Here is a 16,902-nt window from a genome sequence, read left to right as displayed (position 1 = left end):
TAAGAGCCATTGTCATGACTAGGGGGTAGCCTCAGGTCATGACAAAACTTGGTATCAGAGCCTATGGTTTTATAGTGTTCGAGGGTATTTGAAAATCCATGTTGAGTAGAGTCTTGTGCATAGGTGTAAAGCGCGCCACACTTATGGATAAGAGGCTACAAGACGTTTTAGAAAAAGTTTGCCTTCTTTAAGTATTCATGTTGTACGAATATGCATAGGCTCTATTTAAACTCTCTTTCTAATTTGTATTTTCTTCTGTGTACAAAAAATGCCTCCCATAAATAGTAATAGAAGAAGGAATAGGAATCAACCCGTACCTCCGCATGTAGGAAGATCCCCTGAATGAGCACGCCATACACACCGAATTTAGAGCTGTTTTCACTACCTTAGCTTATTTAGTACTTTCTCAGAATAATTATCTGGTTATTATCCTATCTAGGCTTATGGTTTATACTCAGCAGAGTGAGGAGGAGAAATGTAGGAAGAAAGAGAGAGAGAATAAGAGAAACAAAACTAGTTTTAAGCCAAGGTTAGAGAGTGGTAACCGTTCCCAGTCCTATAAAAAATTCTTGGCCCTAGCTCCTTCTTCAGCTAGTGTGGCAATTCCAAAGTTCAGGAATAACAATTGGGATAGAGCGCTAGGCTCTAAGCCTAGGGTAGCATGAACAACAGGCGTACTAATCCTCTTTGCCAAAAATATGGTAGAAATTATCTGGGTATGTGTAGGGATGGTAGTGGTTTGTGTTTTGGATATGGCAAGCCAGGCCACGGAGTTAGGGAATGCCCACAGGTGGGGTCAGCATAGTCAGAACAATTATTCCCAAGTTCCAGCCAGTCGCGCAACTCAGCAGCGCGCCATTCTCAGTTCTCTAAGTGGTCAACGCCAAAACAAATTGTGAGCACTCCAATCCCGACATGATTAGTAAAGTTCTCCTGATGTGGTTACGGGTACGTTACACGTCTTTTATCTTCATATTTATGTTTTCTTAGACCCCAGAGCTATGCTCTTCTTTGTAACTCCTATATAGCTATTAATTTTTGTATTAGTCCTGAATCTCTAGTAGAACTTTTTTCAGTGTCTACCCTAATAGGTGTCTCTATTGTAGCCAGGCAGGTATACAAGAATTGTTTGATCACAATATCTCAGAAAGTCACCTCAATTGATCTTGTGGAGTTATGGATGACTGATTTTGATGTTATTCTTGGCATGGATTGGCTTCACTCATGCTATGCCTCAGTTGATTGCAGAAACAACGTTGTCCAGTTTTAATTTCCTAATAAACCAGTCATCAAATGAAGGGGTAGTACCTCAGTGCTTAGGGGTCAGATGTGTTTTTAGATCCTTTTATAAAGTTAGAAACATGAACCCAAAAGTTTAGCATTAGTCAAGAAGGGATAGTGTTATCTAAATTTTGTAGATTTTGTACCCATGGGGTTAGTTGTATGATAGGCAAACCAGAAGACTTGAAATAGTGTGCACAAAAATTTATGATTATTAATTCAAAATTTAGTATGATGGTATAAGTGTGACTTAGATATGTGATATCAGTAGCCTATGAAGGAAGATAGTATAGTTTATTAAAGGTTTGGGAATATCTATGTTACGTGTTAGAATCTAAGTTTGAATCTTGGATGGTTGATCTAATACTATGAAGAATTAAAATGTTAGATAGAGTGAAATCATGGTATGGTGATACTCATGAAGATTCTAAGTTAGTCAGTGTTTGAGTTGTTATATGACTATTATTGGGGGCTATAGAAAGTTAAGAGTTGTATCTCAGAAGAGATAGAGTACTGGTAGTGGGTTGTGTACTTTCAGGTATAGTCCTTCAAGTTGAGTATTTCAGTTCAGTTTATAGTTGATTAAAAGGGTCTATAGACTTAAAGTGGTGGCTTAAAGATAAGGGAGAGATGATAGGACTAGTAACTAAGTCAGGCTCTCAGATTCTAGTAGGGATGCTAGTGTGTTGAAGAACAACACTAGGGGGGATGATGATCGACACATGCTTAGGTCAGTATTTGTACTTCAGTCATCACAAAATCTACTCGTGCCTTATATGTCAGCTCTATGATCATAGTTCATGTTCATTCACTCTCCATAGAATCATGTACATTTCTAGTTCCTAGTATAAGGAGTTCCAATTTTCTCAGCAATACGAATCATGTTCCATGAATTCATGAACTCCAAGCTCAGGTCATGCAACTCATGACTCAAACAACCATGTTTTACGGTATGTTTAGTTCTACTACTCATGATACCCTATTAATGATCAATGAAATTCAAATTATGTTATGTATATCCTCAATTTAGATCCTTTGATGAATTCATACTCTGGATACTCTATTCTTCAAACCTCAGTTAAGTGTCAAAGTATTGCATAGTATTCTTCCATGGTTTAGGTTCTTATGTTCTAACCTTTTAGTGACCTTTCCTGAATATTAAGATAGTGATGATGAACGGTTGTTTAGATGGGAGAGATTAAATATTTCTTATTGATGAAAGATTGTTGTATGCTTATTTTAGCCAAGGCTGTAAGTGTGAAGTAAGATTGAGGCCATATTTTTTATATATATCATGGTTAGTTGAAAATTTTGTGTGTGTTTTCTTGAGGTAGTGTGTATCCGTTTTTGATGATAGTGGTTTGGAGGATAGGAGAAAGATGCTTTTATGGGTATTTGTTTAGAAGTGCATAGGTGGTTATGATAATAGGCTTGAATGTCATGTTTATATATATGTGGATAGAAGCATTGCGCGTCTGTGAATGTCTAGTAAGGGTTGAATGTAGTTGTTGAAATGGTAATAAGAGTTATTCATGAGGTAAGAATTTGTGTTTTGAACGTAGTTGTTGAAATGGTAATAAGAGTTATTCATGAGATGAGAAGTTGTGAAAAAACACAGGGTGTATTAAATTCACAATTCAGACTAGTACTAATGTTATGGGTGCACTTTGTAGATTCGAGTAGGCTTGAACATAGTAGGAGAATTCAATTTAGCTCAGACTTCAGTAGGTAGAGTTACCAGTGCCTAAGTGAATATTTTAAGTAGCTTCAAGTGAAGCACAGTTTTGAAGCGAAATGTATAGTTGATAGAGTATCTGAGCAGTATGTCTAAGTTTGAGAGTTGCGCAGTTGCATTGTCTAAGGCATAGCAATTCCAGTTTATGTTTTATAGGCCTATGTCCCATGTTACAGAGTTATAGCCTTATTAAGAGTCCTTCCATCTTAGTATAAACATTCAGCATAATTCAGTCTATACAACCAACAATTTAATTTAGCAGTCAAACAAACAATTTTCTATGGTTTTCCCATCTTTCGATCTAGCTTTACTATCAGAAGTTTCACGAATATTTCTATTATAAGAGATAGTTTGTTCACATTCATGTAAATTATGAATTTAGTTCAGTTCATGCATCATGAATCAGATTCAGGTATTCGGCCATGATTTAGTTCATAAGTGCCTCATGCATTATCTTAGTCTTTCCTTAGTATTTCAGCCAAGTCAGTGTCTTTCAAGGGATGAATAATCCCAAGGAGGAGATATTGTAATACTCTGATTTTTCATGTACTAAACCTCTCATCTTTTCTTCATGAAACTAGATCCATCTTGAGGTAATGGTTACTCATAAGTTGACTCTTTTATTTCTATCGCAGCCCTATAACCATTCTCATGTTATTGCATGTATTCAAGGAATCAGTTCAGTTTATGATATTCAGTTCACGTATCATGTTTCAGACTCAGTCATGTAATCATGTTTCCAGTTATGCATATTTAGTATTTAATCTCATTTCCTCAGTATTCTTAGCTTAATCAGTCTCATTGAAGGATGAATGTTCCCAAGGGGGAGATATTGTAATACCCCGTACTTTTCTTAGTTCAGTTCAGTTCATAGTACATGCATAAGAGGCTTAGAACCTGAAAATTTTACTAGGTGTTCATGACTTAGTCTTATTTTTGGCCTCTTAACTTCAAGGATTTTTAAACCTGCCTTTCCGACCCGGAGACGTAAGTTTTGGAGTTAATTCATGTTCGGGGGTGTAAGGTGCATGTCTCAGGGAATTTTCAGATTTTTTGGACGAGGATTAAGTCATGTTTGGATTACAAAAACAAAAAGTCATCATGATAGCATCGCGATGCGGTCATTATAGCGATGGATGGCTCATCACATCGTGGTACCTCCTTAATCTGCATTTCAGTTGCAAATTTAAATGTTTGAGGGGTAGTAGCGTCTTTTCCCCTCAATCCAAGTTGTCATAATATGACTTACGTCAACAATTTAGGTGTAATTTGACCATTCTCCTTCAATTTTCTCTCAAAGAAACCCTAACTACATCTTAAGAATCTCAAAATTAATTATCTTCTCTTCAAGAAAACCAAAGAACTCAATCTTCCCAATTCAAGAACTTTCAAAAAAGCTTTCAAGATTGTCTTTTCTTCCAAGTGTAAAGGTTAAAGGTATGTGTGATGTTCATCCATGGATTTCTTTCACCATGGAGTCCAAGAACCTATTTTGATACTAAATTATGAGTTATTATAAAATTTTACATGCTTATGATGAATTACCTTCATAAAGCTCATATGAATTTCAATTTTGTATTGTATTTACAAGTGTTTTGATGGAATGGAATCCTTTAAATGTTTAAATAATGATATTTTCATGTTAAATTCCTAACTCATGGTTTAGTACTGTAATTGTGTTATTATCACATGATTTACCCATTTCCATGTTTAAGTTCATGACTTTCATGTGTTTGATGAAATGCGAAAGTGATGTATTTTGAATAATGATTTCCCATTATAGTTTCAAAGCTTTCATGTATCCTTATTGTTATTCTCATTCAGTGATGAGGGTTATGAATACCCAAAATTTAGTTGTTTTCATAGTTTCAGTATTTATAAAATGATTTCAGATAAACCATAATCATAATTATTTAGTCAGTTTTATGATCGATTGATTAGTTTAGTTAAGATCAGTTCAGTTCAGTAATCAGTGTCTTTCAGTTGGGAGTAAATCTTAGCACCGAGTGAACATAGGGATGGCATCTCCCTCGTCAGTTAGGCATAAGGCATTGGTCTCCCCCATCAGTTAGGCATGAGGCATTTGAATCCCCCGCCAGTTGGGCATGAGACGTTAGTAGCAGTCCCTAAGTTCTAGACCTACAGCACCACTATAGACTTCGAGGAACCCCCATCAGTTAGGTATGACACCCTAGTCCTTCGGGACATCAGATTAATGGATCCACACAGCCAGTGTTAGTACCCGATGCACGGTACTAACACCCTTCCAACTGGGTTACTGGTTTGACCCCAACTAGATTTGGGGCATATCAGATATAGCTAGCTACTACAGTCGCATTTCAATATTCAATACAGAATTCAATTCAGGTTTTCTTTACCATAGCATAAATTTTATCAGTCATTCAGTTACCACATTTTAGTAGTTCAGTATACAGACTACTTCAGTATAAGGTTATATGCTTGGTCATGCATTCTCAGATTTTACAGCTTTCACGTATGTTATGTATCAGTCATTATCTTATGTTATTCAGTCAGTCACTATTTCATAAATATGAACCTATGCATTTCAAAGTACTGACCGCATACTTTCTTCGCACTATTATTTCTTATAGCATAGGTTCGGACGCACAGTTTTCTGACTGCACTTAGATAAGTTCAGCACTTCAGCAGCAGCAGTGGTGTGTCCTCATCTTTCGAGAACAAGTTTATCTCTATTCAGTATTCCAGTATTTCTCTATTTGAGTTAGTTTGGAGTTAGCTGGGGATTTGTCCCATCAACTCCTCAGTCAATCAGTTAGAGGCTTTCAGACATCCAGATAGTTAGTCAGTTTATCAGTTGTTTTATCATTTTTTAGTATGTTCTCATACGTTCATATTTACGATTTATCAGTAGTTTAGTATTTTAAAACCTTATGGCTTTACTCAGCTGTTTTCACATATGTTATTTAATATTAGTTTACTAAGTTTTCACAGCAGGTACTGGCTCATGGGTTAGCTTGTGGTCACTTGTGACCGTAAGCACCGTTGTCGCGGCTAGAGGGTAGCCTCGAGTTATGATACGGTAACAAAAAGTCCTATGGCCTTCAAAGTCGTCTACATCAAATAATCCCAGCAAACAAAATTATAACTGCAAACTATGAAGAAGAAGGAGATGAAGAAGAAAACGATAATAAAACTAAAAGGGGAAAGATGTGCTTACTTTTTTGGGGGAAGCAAAAAGGGACTTCAAGATTTCTTCATAGTCTTGATCACCACCGAAAAGCAATCTTTCGAGAGCCCCGATTAGACTGCGCTTGAAAATTTTTACTAAAGAAAAAAAACTAACTCTTTGCTCTAAAGTTTTTTTTTCCCACTCTTTGAGACTTCTAGACTTTTTGACTTCCTTTCTACCAAAGTAATGGGGATTCAATTTTTTTCACCCACCAATGTGGAAGAAAGAATTTAGGGGTGTTTTGGGGAATTTGAAATTAAGGAAAAGGTTTGTTGGAGGATAAGGTAAGGTGGAATTCTACAATCTAGTACAAATTTTGAATTTCCAAAAATGGAAGAAGGACAAGGTTGAGGGAGAATTGTACAATCTAGTGCAAATTTTAAATTCAAAATTTGAATTTCAAAAATGAAAAAAGAATAAGGTTGAGGGAGAATTGTACAATCTAGTACAAATTTTGAATTTTAAAAAATAAAAAAAGGACAAGGTTGGGGTGGAATTGTACACTCTAGTACAAATTTTGAATTTCAAAATGAAAAAAGGACAAGGTTGAGGTGGAATTGTACCATCTAGTACAAATTTTGAATTTCAAAATTTGAATTTTTGGTTTTGGTGAGTTGTTATTTGGGTAGATTATGGTCATTTTTGAGAATTTTGGGGCTATTTAAAATATAACCCCATTTGAAATTTAAAATCTAGCCAATTTTATTTAATTTTGATCAAACTGAAAATCAATTGGCGGATTGCATTGCAATTATGACTAATTTGATTTCAATTATTGTCAGATCTAACAGATTGGCTAAATTAAATTGAAATTCGATATGAATTAATACTTTCTTTAATCCCGAGCTTCTTGATTAGATAAAACCAAATAAATATTTCTCCAAATAAATTATTTTTGAGAATAAATCATATTTCAATCAAGATTTTACCCATTTGAATTAATTTTCAAGATAAGCTTTGATTAAAATTCAATATTTTGTAAATAAATATTTAAGTAACAAAATTATATAATTTTATGTAATTAAATACAATGATATATAATCACTACTTAAAATGACAAAATTATTCAATTAAATACTTTGAAAAGCTTTTTATTCGAATAAAATAAATATTGTAACTTTATTTAAAATCGAATAAACTAGAAATTAAACTTAATTGTGGAAGGGCAAAATTAGGTGTCAACAACTGCCCCCTCTCTTTGGGTAGGGTGGATGCAAGTAACCCTAGGCAAATGGAGTTTGTCGTTCCTAATTTTTGTCTGACCACAAATTTATTTCTAGAAGAGGTTAGTTTTTGCATGAGTTTCATAGAGTTATGGCCAGATCCCGGTATCGGGTTTCCTACATATCTCCAGTTGCATGAGAATTCAGGTCACTTGTAGCTTATAAAGTTTGATTTTTAAGCACGATTTTTTAAGAAATTCACAAGCTATCTTAATTTTCAATTCTTTTGATGAAATCAAAAAGCTGTAGAATAAGAGGATTGGGGGGAGGTTGGAATGCAGTCTAGTTTTCAACAAAGAGTCCATCTTACATATCCCCGAAACTCAAGAAATCAGAGTGTTTGTAGTTCGACTCAATCGGTAGAAAAGATAGTTTTTTATTTTAGACAATCTTTAGCTTGGGATGAGCGACAAGACATTTGAGTTATGAAAAAAAAGGCTTGTAAGCTCTTAACCATGAATATGGAGCTCTTCACATCAATAGGTAAGAATCTATTAGGACATAATTTTCAAAACTTTAAGTACATTGTCACTCAGATTTGAAGGAAAGAAGTGGTTACCCTCGGTATGAGTTTAGAAATATTCTGAAGGTGAAGCTAAAAATAGAATATCCCAAAGTACCCACATGCCTTCTAACAAGGGTGTTGTTTGATGGTGGTGGCAAGACTCCTTTAGCTCGCGTCCAAAGAGTTTGATGTCTCTCTCTAGACTACGTCCCATTTTGCTGCTCAGAAAAAATTTCACGTTGTGTTGCATCCTTTTTGGAGTAGTACACTCTCTCAACAACAACTCAAACAAACAATTAGTTCTAAATATAGCATTAAACAAATATAAATTAGCTCAAACCTATTTGAACAACCATACAGGGATAGTTGATGAACCAATTTGCTCAACCATTTTGAATGGTGTGAGGGTCCAATATGTCTCATTGAAGGACGAATGGCCCAATTTAAATGTAACATGCCATTGTTAATGGATTGACGGTCCAACGTGTCTCATTGAAGGGGAGACAACCCAATTTAAATGTAACATTCCACTTTGAATGGAGTGACGATCCAATGTTTCTCATTGAAGGACGAACGACTCAATTTAAATATAACATGCCACTTTGAATGGAGTGACGGTCCAACGTGTCTCATTAAAGGGAGAACGACCCAATTTAAATGTAACATGCCACTTTGAATGGAGTGACGGTCCAACGTGTCTTATTAAAGGGCGTACGTCCCAATTTAAATGTAACATACAACTTTAAACAAAGTGATGATCCAATGTGTCTCATTGAAGAGAGGATGATCCAATTTAAATGTAATATGCCACTTTGAATGGAGTGACGTTCCAACCTATCTATTAATCACCTGCACTATGTCACTCTAAAGAAAGTGATAGTCTAATAACATAATAACATGTCATTCTAAAGGAGATGATGACCCATAACATAATAATATATCACTCTAAAGGATGTGAGGGTTTATAATAATATGTCACTCTGAAGGAGGTGATTGTCACATAATAACATGTCACTCTAAAGAAAGTGACATTCTAATAATATAATAATATGTCACTCTGAAGGAGGTGATGATCCATAACATAATAATATGTCACTCTGAAGAAGGTGACGGTTCATAACATAATAATATATCACTCTAAAGGAGGTGACGGTCCAAAACATAATAACATGTCACCATGAAGAAAGTGACAGTCTAATAACATAATAACATGTCGCTCTGAAGAAAGTGACAGTCTAATAACATAATAACATGTCGCTCTGTAGAAAGTGACAGTCTAATAACATAATAACATACCGCTCTAAAGGATGTGATGATCCATAACATAATAATATGTCACCCTGAAGAAGGTGGCATTCCATAACATAATTACATGTTACTTTGAAGGAGGTGGCGATCCATAACACAATAAGATGTCACACTGAAGGAGGTGGCGATCCATAACATAATAATATGCCACTCTGAAGGAGGTGATGATCCAGACATGATAACATATCACGCTAAAGGAGGTGACCATCCATAACATAATAACATGTTATCTCAAATAAAAAGATGATCTGATGCATCTTCTTAAAAGGTGGCAAAAAAACCAAACATAATAATATATGTCCTTTTGAAAGGGTGGATGACCCAAATATAATAAGATGTGTCACCTGGAATAAAGTGACTATTGGGAATGTCCTCTTGAAATGGTGGATGACCCAAAATATGATAAGTTAGGGAGATAATATGTTACGTCCTCTTGAAAGGGTGGATGACTCAAATATGATAAGATACATCACCTCGAATAAGGTGACAATCTGAGGCGGTCTTGCATAATGTCACCTGCATAACTCAAAAAACACTCATTAAAAACACACTAATTTGTCATAACTAAGACAGGAGTGTAACAGAAGATAGAGTTTAGAGATAAAGTCATTTGGCTTATGATAATTAAGAGATAGTGTTTTGAATAATATCTCCATATCTCAATCGTTGTGCCAGATCATTTTCCTACAAAATTAGAGAAAGTGTTAGAGATCATAATAAAGCAATATAAACATAAATCAAGAGAAAAAAGTAGGAGAGAAGTTGTCTAGATTATTATGGCAAGGCCATAGTGGATCTGGTGATGCCCTTTATCAAGCTTAACATTGTCAATATAGTGACTTCATTGTTCCTGTATCCAAAGAAAAATTTCTTAATTTTGAGAGGCTGATTGTGTTGGTTCTTCTTTGCTTTCCTGATGCTCTTTGTTGATCACCGATTCGTAGTGTTGAAGTGCAGTCTTTGTGGAATTTTTTAGGATCTCACTCAAAAATTCTTCCCTACTTTAGAAACTTTTAAACTTTGTTGTAACTTGTGACATCATTTAGTATGGAAATTTTGAGATCTCCTCAAAAATTCTGCCCCAGTGTAGAATGTATAATACTCTAGTCCTTTCTGCAGCATAATCTAAAATTTTACAACTTTTCAAAATTATGCACCGATTCAACTTCAACGAGGTCTGATGTTTAACTTTTTAGAAAATGTCAACTTCTTGTATAATTTGAGTCCTTACAAATTTCTACCCCAGTTACACATTTCTATGTCATCTCCATGTAAATTGAAAAAAGATTCTCTTAAACAAAATCTTATGGAGAATATAATCGAGCTAGTGCGGTGCTGACATATTCCATTGAGGTAGGAATCATACCAAATAGAGTTCCACCATGATACGAAAAAGATAAATTTTTTAAGGGATTGACCGAAGCCGACATAGTCCGCCTATGTATTCCATTCTTGGAAATTCAGGTCAAACGTAGTTCATAGATACAATGAAAAGATAAACTTGCTAAGGGACTGGACGAAGCCGACATAGGCTACCTACGTTTCCCATTATTGGGAATTCAGGTCAAGCGTAGTTCTTTACAACTAAAGTGCAGTTACAAAGAAATCAAACCATAAAGTGCAATTACAATAAAATAACAAAGTGCGACTACAAATTAACTTGAAGATGCAATATAGAAAAATGACAAAAGTGTGCCTTTGAGGAAATTTTATTCTTCTTCTTGACTGATGATGTTAATGATTACCATATAAGCAGAATTTGAACATATAAGCACATAAGCAGTTTAATAATCAATCAAAGAAACTAATTAAAATATTTGATTAGAACCTAGTTGGTATCCCCAGCAGAGTTGCCATTTCTGTTTTTTCACTTTTCGATTTCGAAGGGTTTGGTAAACATTATTTTCAGTTTTTTAAACTATTTCAAAACTTTAAAATAAAAATTGAAACAATTTAAGAAATTATAGAGTCTCCACTTTATTTTTGAGAAAATATCAAGAAAAACTAAAAATATTACTTAAAAGATTCAAAATAGAAAAAATCTTTTATGTTTAGAAATTCCGAGCAAGTGATTCCTATTAATACTCTTGAAAGGTTGTTAAGGCACCAAGAGTACCCGTTAACTTGCAGTTATCCAGACTATTTGAAAACAAATTTTTGACCAACTTTAAGAGGAAAGTTAATTTTTGAAAAGAAATTGATTAAGGAAAAATTCATTTTCAAAATTTGTGCAAAGCGGGTTTTGATGACTTAACGAGGATTTCTAACTAAGTCTAAGAAAACTAAAAAACAAATAGCATATAAAGGGGAAAGGGGGAGACTAAAGGACTTAAGTTATTAGGCCCAAATCCATAAATCATGTCCTAATCTAACTTGGGCTTTTGGTCCATCTTCACCTGTCCTAATCTAAATACTTGAGTTTTTGTCTCATAATCTGTCTAAGCTAGTTTTCGGACCTTTGAGGCTCAAAATCCACTTCACCTGTATTAAATTACAACTTTGGTTTTGAGGCCCAAATGAATGAATAAATAAATGAATAAATAAAAATAAGGCAATAATAAAAATTGAGACTTTTCAAGTCTCTTAACGACCTCATCAATGGGTTTTGGTCCATTTTCCTTCTTTTTTTATTTTCTTGCATCCGCACGCTATATAATCGACTTTGGGTTTAAACTTTAGACTTGACTCGAAGAGGTGGACCTCATTGTCCCATTACAAAATGCAAAAGGAATGAAGTTTATTTGAACTCCAAAATAGATTCATGCGAAGAAAAAGATAAAAGAATTAATAAGTGTTCAAAAATTCTACATTTAATAGATAAATGATAAGATGAAAAAAATAGCATTCTCAAACATAAATAAATAGTAAATTATGATATCAAAGCAAACCAAATTATCCAACAAAAAAAGAAATTAACCCATCTCTTTAACAATCTTACAAAAAAATTGAATCTAGCACAATATAATCAACTATCCCTTGAAAAGAAAGACACGGATCCACAAGTATAGTTTCTTAAAATTTAGACAAATATTCCCTAAAGATTAACATATATTTGCACCAAATACTATGATATGATATAGTATAAGACATGTTTCATTAAAGAAAGAAAAGAGGAATAAGCATAAGATGATGAAATATTTTTATGGCATCTCAAATATGAAATACAAGACATACTAATGCAACAATACTTTTCAATACCAAATGAAGTCAATCAACATATTTAAAGAAAAATTTTATGGTAGTATATGAATAAAAATGGGACGTCTAATGTAATACCCCGTACTTTTCTTAGTCCAGTTCAGCTCATAGTGCATGTATAAGAGGCTTAGAACTTGAAAATTTAACTAAGTGTTGGGGACTTACTCTTACTTTTTTGGCCTAAACTTCAAGGATATCAGTCTTTTCTTAGTATTTCATCCAAGACAGTATCATTCGGGGGACGAAATATCCCACGGGGGAGATGTTACCCCAAGTTTTCATGTCCTAAACCTTTCATCTTTTCTTCACAAAACCAGATCCATCTTGAGGTAATGGTTACTCAAGAGTTGAATCTATCATTTCTACCTCAGCCTTATAACCATTCTCATGTCATTGCATGTATTCAAGGAATCAGTTCAGTTCATAATATTCAGTCATGTATCATGTTTCAGACCTATTCATGTAATCATGTTTTCAGTTATGCATGTTCAATATGTAATCTCAGTTCCTCAGTATCCTCATCTTAATCAATCTCATTTGAGGATGTATGTTCCAAGAGGGAGATATTGTAATACCCCATACTTTTCTTATTCCAGTTCAGCTTATAGTACATGTATAAGAGGCGTAGAACCTAAAAATTTAACTAAGTGTTGGGGACTTAATCTTATTTTTTTTGCCTAAACTTCAAGGATTTTCATTTTGGTCTTCCCAGCCCCAAGATGTTAGCTTTTGAGTTAATTCATGTTCAGGGAAGTAAGAAGTATATCTCGGGAAGTTTTAGATTTTTCAAATGAGGATTGGGTCACGTTTGGATTTCGATTCCAGAACCTCACCACGATAGTAGTGTATCACGGTGGGTATAGTAATGGACACATTATCTCATCGCGGTAAAGGTGTTTTCATCCAGTTCTTGATTTATAATTTAAATGCATGTGTCATGATTTTTATCCTAGTGTGCAAAGTGCTTATTAGGTAAAAAGTGTTCATAGAAATCACTTAGAGCAAAGTTGAGCTAAGATCCTTTGATTTTTCCTAAGTTTGGTATTCGATTCTACAAGGTTCAATTTTTAAAGTGTATAACTTTTTATGTACGTAGAATTTTTTAGCTCAATACCCACCAAATTATAGATAATTAAATTAGCTTTCCAACGATACCAATTTGCCTTAATCTGATACCCGAGCAAAAAGTTAAGATCATTTTGTCAAAACCAGTAAGCCACTGATAAGACCGTATTGCGATGAGCCTTTAATCCGCATTTTAGTTACGAGTTTTTAGTTTAAATAATGGAGGGGCAATTGGGTATTTTCCCACCTTAACCTAATTCATAAAAAACACAACCTAAGGCTTCAATTAGGGCATTATATGCCCATATTCTCTAAATTTCCTCTCCAGAACAAACCCTAATCATCCTCAAGTTCACCTATTCCATCATTTCCTCTTCAAGAAAAAACAAGAATTTAAGTTCCCTAATCCAAGAATTTCAAAAAAGCTTTCAAGATCATCTCCAAGGCTTTCAAGGTCAAGGTTTCTCCACCAATTCAAGTCTATTAAGGTATGTGGGGTTATGAACAAAGGTATCCTTTCATCGTTATGCCCAAATTTCATGATTTTAAGATTTTATTTACTTGTTTTGAAGTAGGGTTTATACCCAAGTTTATATATTCTTGAAGCATGTGATTATCATGAGATTTAAAGCTTAAAGTGTATCAAGAAGTGCTTATGTTCATGGTTTTAACTTATAAGATTTATATTATGAATGAGACTGCACTATCTTGACTTGTTATTATTGAAGTACTTCAAGAATTATATTGAGCATGAAGTTTTGGTATGAATTACCATGAGTTTAAAGCATGAAGTTTTGATATGAATTACCATGAGTTTAAACCATAAAGTTTTAGTATGAATTACCATGAGTTTAAAGCATGAATTTTAAGCCCTAAGTTTAAGTGTTGAGATTTCAAGAAGATTATGCTTTCAAGCATTCTATGACAAGCTTATATAAAGATTTAAAGTAAGAATAGATCTTTTGATCCCTATCTAAGATTATGAAATCCACATTATTCAGATTGTTTGTTATTTAAAGTAAAGAGAAGCATAATTGGTTTTTCATTATATAAACCCTTATGCTATTTTAAGGTGGATTTCCTATAGTATGAGCATACAGATAATATGGGAGTAGTATTTAGCACCGAGTTTGGTATGAGTCCAAGGTCGCATGCTCCAAAACTATGTGCCACCATAGGTTTTAATACCCATAGTGAGTTCAGTATAGTGATCACTCTATCTTAGGTTCTATTCTGATGGCAAAGGTAGAACAGCTCTCCCCAATGTGGGTAAGACGTTGGACTCCATGGTAGCTCACATGGTTTATGTCGGTTAGAAAAACCTCCTAAAAGAAAGAGTAAAAGTAAAGCTTTTAGAAACTAAGTGTGTGGCTCAAAAAGTTTATTCAGTATGCTTTACTATCTATGTTTTTATGATTTTTCAGCTTTTAGTTTTATTCAAGCTCAAGGTGAGTCACTTACATGTAGCATGCATTATTTGAAAGTCTATGAATATATTAAGTTATTGTTTTACTTATGCACTCAGCCCCACATACTCAGTACATTCCAGAAGTACTGACCCACATATATGTCTATGTGATACATTGTTTCATAATATAGGTACCAGTTGTAGCCCACACATCATAATCAGACAGTGTGTAGTTTCCAGTCAGCAGGTGATGACTCCTTTTGATGCGAGGGCTCGAGTCAATCATAGTTCAAGTAGCATCTTGTTTTCTCTATTCAATCGTATTGACTCAGGATAGCTGGGGGGTCATGTCCCGGCTACCTATAGTCAATATTAGTAGAGGTTTCATAGACGGTCAATAGAGTTGATGTATTTAATTTTGGTTTTGTTTTGTATAACCTGAGTTGTAATTGTTTTAATAGTTTTGTTTTGAAGATGTTCAACTAAAGACATTTCTTCCGCGTGCTACTTCTATTTTTATATATTTTAATCAGTAGCTCAAGTAATATGCCAGTACAAGGATTAGCTTGGGATCACTTGTGGTCCTAAGCACCATGTGACGTCTAGGGGGTAGTCTCGGGGCATTACATCTAAATGTGAAAAAATACTTCAAGCAATAAATCAATAAACAAAGTGAAGCAAATAGCATATATTAAATATATTTGAGAAATTATATTCAAAGACAAGATAGGAAAATAGTAAAAGATTAATTCTAGGAGAGAGTGTCCAATCATGCCAACTTCTATTTTAGTTCTACACCATTTCAACAAGATCTATAACCCTAATAATTTTTCAATCTGAATAAGACAAAATCAAAGACAGTTTTGACTACGAAAATGAGTAAGTCACTACTTCAAATTGAGAAACAATTTCACAGACCCTTAACAATAGTAATCATTCCTTTACGATATAAAGGAAACAACTTTACATATTAAAAGCAAATGTATCCACCAATAACGAACTTAAACAAAGAATGAGCATACATTTTAAGCAAATATCAAAAAATTATGCATAATAATCAAAGAATAAAACCAAAAGGAAAAACAATCAATATTAACTATTCTTTTCAACATAAAGGAAACAACTTTACGTGCTAAAAATAAACATACCCGCCAACAATGAATTTAAACAATGCATGAGTATATATTTTAAGCAAAGATCAAAACTTTATCCATAATAATCAAAGAATAAAGTCAAAAGGCGAAACAATCAATATTAACTATCCTTTTCAACAAAGACAAAACTTTACATGCTAAAAACAAATATATCCGCCAACAATGAATTTAAACAAAGCATAAGTATGTCTTTTAAGCAAAGATTAAAACTTTATCCATAATAATCAAAGAATAAATTCAAAGAAACACGTTCAACCATTGCTAGCTCATTTTTATATCATGAACATAAAAATAGCCATAATATCGATACCACAATGTCTTATGGCCTTCAAAGCCATCTACAACAAACAATCCCTGCAAATAAAATTACAACTATGACCTACGAAGAAGAAAGATATAAAGAAGAAAATGATAATAAAACTAAAAGGGGAAAAGTGTGTTTACCTTATTTAGGGAAATAAAATGGGACTTCAAGCTTTCTTCAGAGTCTTGATCACCACCGAAAAGCAATCTTTTGAGAACCCTGATTAGACTACCACTTGAAAATTTTTAATAAATAAAAGAAGTTTAACTCTTTGCTCAAAAGTTTATTTTTCCACTCTTTGAGACTTCTAGACTTTTTTACTTCCTTTCTACCAAAGTGATGTTAGTATTTATAGGAAAATATGAGGATTTAATTCTTTTTACCCACCAATGTGGGAGAAAGAATTTAAGGGTATTTTTGAGAATTTAAAATTGAGAAAAAGATTTGTTAGAGGATAAGGTAAGGTAGAATTGTACAATCTAGTACAAATTTTGAATTTCAAAAATGAAA

This window comes from Capsicum annuum, chromosome 3, assembly GCF_002878395.1.
Source record: "Capsicum annuum cultivar UCD-10X-F1 chromosome 3, UCD10Xv1.1, whole genome shotgun sequence".
NCBI classification, from domain to species: domain Eukaryota; kingdom Viridiplantae; phylum Streptophyta; class Magnoliopsida; order Solanales; family Solanaceae; genus Capsicum; species Capsicum annuum.
Note: the sequence above shows the minus strand (reverse complement) of the source record.